The sequence below is a fragment of the Panthera uncia genome, chromosome E1 (assembly GCF_023721935.1).
Source record: "Panthera uncia isolate 11264 chromosome E1, Puncia_PCG_1.0, whole genome shotgun sequence".
Classification (NCBI taxonomy): domain Eukaryota; kingdom Metazoa; phylum Chordata; class Mammalia; order Carnivora; family Felidae; genus Panthera; species Panthera uncia.
This window is the reverse complement of record NC_064814.1, coordinates 28,405,848-28,411,724: the sequence shown is the minus strand read 5'-3', so window position 1 is coordinate 28,411,724 and position 5,877 is coordinate 28,405,848. Positions and strand designations below refer to the sequence as shown.

General features: G+C 38.4%; 1 long non-coding RNA gene across 1 annotated transcript; it reads right to left on the bottom strand.

Annotated features, from left to right (window-relative positions):
- Positions 1-2,823: 2,823 nt before the first annotated feature.
- Positions 2,824-5,396, bottom strand: LOC125926727 (uncharacterized). The gene is made up of 2 exons (XR_007459147.1): positions 5,268-5,396; positions 2,824-2,918 (listed from the first exon to the last, which is right to left on the bottom strand). It is a non-coding gene; the product is annotated as an uncharacterized LOC125926727 (long non-coding RNA).
- Between the last annotated feature and the right edge of the window lie 481 nt (positions 5,397-5,877).

Below are 5,877 nucleotides of genomic sequence, written 5' to 3'. Positions count from 1 at the left end.
GAATACTTCAGTGGTTCTTAGTTTTGTCTGTATATTATAATCATCTGGGAGAAATAAAAATGCTAGTGCTCAGCCCTGACATTGGTCTGTTCTTAAGAGCTCCCCAGGGATTTCAACATGTAGCCAGATTTGAGAACCACTGGTAACCTCTATTTTGAGTTGGGGCTGGAGGACCTGTGGAGTTATAGTCACTTCAGATAAGATTATCAAGCCCACACTTGAGGATTGAGCATCTGTAAAGATGCTGCTCACAGCAATAAAAGGAGAATTCAATAGGCACTTTGCAGGGAACACTGAAAAGACTTGGCAAAAAATTAAATGGAAAATGAAGGCGGCTAATTCAGTGATTATTCAAAGGGTTTAAAACTGGCAGAATTTGATGCCACAGACTAATACGAACAGGTATGTAAGGGAATAGATATCCATATTGAGGAAGAAAAGATGTTGGTATGTAGAAATGGAAGAGAAGGTCAGGAAAATGTGCGTTCTTTAAGTGATTGATAACAGGCATTTGAGATCTCAGGAAAATTGGCATAACTAGATACAAAAATTTGGGCATCATCAGCCCATGGATTAAAGAGTGGGAGAGAGAAAAATAGCTTCACAGAAAAGCCTGTAAGAAAAGAAAGAGGAACAGTGACCAAAGAGAAAAATAAGTAGATGTAGTGGGAGTGTGCTACTATTGCATAGAATTGCTACAACCAGGAGGAAATATAATTTTGGAAAGAGGTGTTCTGCAGGTTCAAAAACAAAATTAAAGCAAATAAAAAAGAGGAAATGAGGTTAGAGAAAAGTCATTGGATTTGACACTAGGAAAGCTATAAGGTAATTACCTATACCTATACCTTGAAAACCAAGTTAAGTGGCATTAGGTATAGAAAAGAATGTGAAATCCATTATCAAAACTACAAAGCATATTTGGAATGATGATTTTAGTCAATCGAATCTAAGTTAAGAGAAATGGATGCCTTTTCCTATCTGACCAATTAAATTCAATAAATATGTATTGAGCATGAAACACAATATGGAAAATACTGAGTTTTGAAAAGCATCATTCATGTTGCCATAAAGTGTTTCTGATTTGGAACATGATTCAGTTGCTTTGACGGATATTTTGGTGGCTTTGTAGGTCACTGGTCACTTTGAATAAATGTCAGTGGGAAAGTGCTGGCACATGCCAAAAGCCCAAATGTAATAAAAATTCTCTGTCATCTGGTGCATCCCCAGACTGCCTCAAAACATGCAATATTGATTGATAAAACAACTTTTTGGCCATACTTTAAAAACTGCACTTTAAGTGTTTTTGAAGATGTTTCTGTGGGCATGTCTAATAAATTTACACTCTTGGTGGATAAAATTAGGGCTAGAAAGAATAGATGACTAGGATAAAATATCATTTGAGAAGAGATCAGATTCCCAGACATTTTAATTGACCTAAAAATGATTCTTCTCTTTTGGTAATATATAAATAAATATATAATACTCAGAGACCTCAAAATCTATAATGGCTCAAACCCAATAAAAGTTTGTCTGACTCATGAAGAAAATATAATAGGTTTGGTCAGTGAGAGTCTGACCTTCTTGTGACTCAGGGACCCAGGCTCCTTCCAGTTCTCTGGTTCTTCAGGTCCTATGACCATTGTCTCTTTTGCATTCGGCTGATGGAAGGAGAAATAGAGTGGTAAAGAGCCACACCCATTTCCAAAAAGCTTTGTCAGGAAAGTGATATAAATCACCCCCCCCCCATTCCTTTAATGAGAATTATTCAATGGCTACCCATTGACGCAAGGTGGACTGTGTGGGAAAATGGATTTTATGAACACAAGGAGGTCTCTCCCACACTTTACATATGAGATTTAAAAAAATCAATAAGTTAGCATTTTAATAGTAATTCTGAATTGATATATCTAGAAGCTAGTTGCTAAGGGAGATGGCTGCTTGAAAACTAAGCCCCTTTGATTGTTTGATTTCATTTTGCAAATATACTGCAACCTGATGTTTTTTTAGTGGTGCTTCCAACCTAGTATCTAATTTATTGATATGCACACTTTCTCACTGTCTGTAGAATACAGTGTACAAACATAGTAACATAAATTCTGCAAGTGTCACATCACTGCTGCAATTATTTGTAATGTTCTCACCTTTTCCCTGCCTTGTCAGTGCTTTAACATGCAAGAGAGATATTTTTTTTGCTGAAGAACTCTTATTTAAGCAGTTTTATTAACAATAATAAAATACATCTCTCTGCAGATTTGTTTTGGGTAGGGCAGAGGCAGCATCGATTTTCTATATCTGGAAAAATGCAGGTCTCAAGGACAAGTGGCAGAGACCAAAGCTTAGGATGTAGAACAAACAGCTGTATTTGTGCTGTCATTGGCCCAGGGTGCTTGGCTCTGCAGTTTGTGTCATAACATGGTAGATGCCAATTTTAATAAGGAAAAAGGAAGACAAGTAGTGCTAAAATGCAAATATCTGAAGCATTCTCATGAAGCTGAGCTGATTAAATTGCTTATTATGCTGAAGATGCCAACAGAAGTAAGAAAGAAGCAAGAATTTGTTGCCCAAAGCAGGTCTGATCATAGACTTATATCCTCCAGGTGCAATATATATCTTGAGTGCTTTTTCCAAGCAAGAGTAGAGATTGCTGGGTTTTTTTTTTCCCCTGCATGATAATAACTGCAGAATGAAGGTGATGGGCTCATGGTCGCTCCCCATGGGTCAGAAATTCATTATTATTTCTCTTTTTATTGCATCCATGCTGATGTATTTAATTTCACATAATGAAATGAGATGAAAGGAAAATAGAAATTGTGATAAAAATAATTTGGTATTTCAGGAGAGTCTTTATTTTCAGAGAATTGTGGTCTCGCAGGAATCCTGAACTTCATTGCCTCTCTCTCAGAGAACATGACTGACGGCTGGAAAAGGAAATATACTGTGAACATTCTTTGACTTACTAGATACCTTGTCCATAAAGGGAAAATACTAGTGTAGTGAAGGCTCTTGGAGTAGGATTATGATGGAGCGTTTGGATGAGCTGCATTGAATTTCCGGTTTTAAGGTGGAATCTGAGGCCAGCTACACTATGATTTCTTTTCTAAAAAAAATTTTAATGATCCTTAACATTCTGTATTTTATTGTGCTTTAGAGTGTATACCAGTCATCAACTTATGGCCTCACAGTTCCAGATCCACTCTTTTAAAAGTTTTTAAGTTAAACTTAATTAACATACAGTGTAATATTAGTTTCAGGTGTACAATACAATGATTGAACACTTCCACACATGACCTAGTACTCATCACAGCAAGTAAGTACACTTCTTAATCCCTGTCACTTATTTCACTCATCCACCCGTCCCCCCCCCCCCCCCCCCACCTTTTCTGGTAACCATCAATTCTCTACAGCTAAGAGTCTGTTTCTTGGTTTGCCTCTCTTTTTTTTCTCTTTGCTCATTTGTTTTGTTAAATTCCACATATGAATGAAATCATACGGTATTTGTCTTTCTCTGACTAACTTATTTCAATTAGCATAATACTCTCTAGCTTCACGTTTTTGCAAATGGCAAGACTTCATTCTTTTTATGGCTGAATAATGTTCCATTGTATGTATGTACCAAATCCACTTTTCTTTGTCCTTCATATTTCTAGAATTGAGGAGTAGAAACTTTCTCCGTTGCTGGCTGGAATAATGCTAGCTAGCCCTGGCCAGTAGAGGGCACTGGAGGACCACTGCAAGAGGACCCAGTTTTTCTTGATTCTAGTGTTTTTCTTACTCCTATAGCAGGGCATTACTCCCATAATGGTGGCAGCTTCCCAACGAATGTCACTACCACCACCACCACCGCAGTGGGTGGCTTCCCAGGGAGTACCCCAGCAGCCTTTCCCTCCTTGCTAACCTCCACCATTGACACCTCAGTCTTCCTAAACCAATGGGCCACAGCCTTACCCTCTTCTATTGAGATCTGAATCTCAGCCCTGGGGAGGGAGGCTCTTTCCCAGTTTGTTTCTATCTTGAGTATTTTGTACTTCCCTATATTTGCTATTCATATATTGTTTAGAGTTCTCTTTACCCCCTTTTAATAGTTAGTGTCTTTTCACTGGATAATAGTTCTTAAATTTTTTTTTTTTCTTGGCAAATTGCTCATGTAGTTTCTGTCTCCTGACTGGACTCTGACAGATACAGAGCACTTCTAGAATTTTCTTCTGTGACAGACTTGTCTGAGCAAGGATCTTAGGATTGCTTAGGATATTGGGAAAAACCCATATAGTCAGTTCTGTATTCTACCCTTGTCACCAAGATGCCAGGAATGCCTGGTCTTGTGGAAGGACCTTTTGATACTAATGAATGGGTGTTACGTATTTTTTAGACATTAGAAAACTGTCTTGAAGTTGGGGCACCTGGCTGGCTCAGTTGGAGGAGCATGTGACTCTTGATCTCTGGGTCATGAGTTCAGTTGAGCCCCACGTGGGGTGTAGAGATTACTTAAATAAATAAAACTTTAAAGAACCTATTGTGAGAAAGTTAAAACAAAACACTGGATAAGACCCCATGGGAAACCCTCTCTTTCTAGGTTTGCAGTTCTCAACTCTTTCAGCAAATGCCCCAGCTGCTTTATATGGAATGTGGCATAGTGGCAGGAAAAAAGTGAACTGGGGATTGAGAAAGATGTTGCAGTGGATATACTTTGTTCATTCCTTTTGAGTTGAGCTTATTCATTCCATTATCTACCTTTATTAAAATGGTGGACACTACTAAGAATCTATAATAGAGTGTTCTATGTCTTCACTGTTTATCCTCATGACATCGAGGTGACCCAGCTCCTCTGTCCTCAATAAATAGAGTATCTGAAATCTATATTAGCATTACAACAAATATAGTATCTGAAATGTATATTAGAGTGATTTTTGTAAATGACATGACAGATACATTTTATCTCTTCAGGATATTGTAAACAACAACAGTCAAATGCCAAGGGATGAATTTACTAAAATAGATAGGAGACATTATGAAGAAACTATAAAACTAAAGGACCATTCTAGCTGTCTGTAACTGTTATAAAAAATTACACCAAATTTTAACAACTAATTCTGTAACAATCGTTAATTATCTAACACAGTTTCTGAGGGTCAGGGGTTTGGGAGAAGCTCAGTTGGATGTTTCTGGCTTGGGATTTCTTGAGAGGTTGCCGTTAAAATGTTGGCTAGGGTCATAGTTTTCTAAAGGCTTGACTGGGGTTAAAGGATTGGATTCCAAGATGGCTCACTTACATGGCTGGCAAGTTGGTATTGACTGTCAACAGGAGGCCACAGTTCCTCATTAACCGGACCTCTCTTCTAAGAGCTACTGGAGTGTCGTCACAACATGGTGACTGGCTCCCTCCAGAATGAGTAATCCAAGAGACAGTAGGAGCAAAGTTTTTGGAATTCTATATTGTGACTTCTACTCGAATCTGGAATTCTGGAATCGCTCAGAACAACCCAGATAAAATGTACAAGAGGACTGCACTAGGGCACTAACAACAGGATATGTATCACCAGAGACCATGTTGGAGGCTGGCTACCACTAGTGCTGAAAGAAGAAATGAACAGATTAAGAAAAGTACTATATTTCCAGATGGGAAGACCAGTACTTTTAAAAATACCAATTCTCCCTGTGGAGCCTACTTGGGATTCTCTCTCTCTGCCCCTCCCTGACTTGCACTTTCTCTCTCAAAATAAATAAATAAACTTAAAAAAAGGAAAATGTTTAAAAAAGATGGGGGATACTTGGGTGGAGGAGTCGGTTAAGTGTCTGACTTCGGCTTAGTTCATGATCTCACAGCTCATGGGTTCAAGCCCCACATCAGGCTCTGCACTGGCAGTGCAGGCCTGCTTGGGA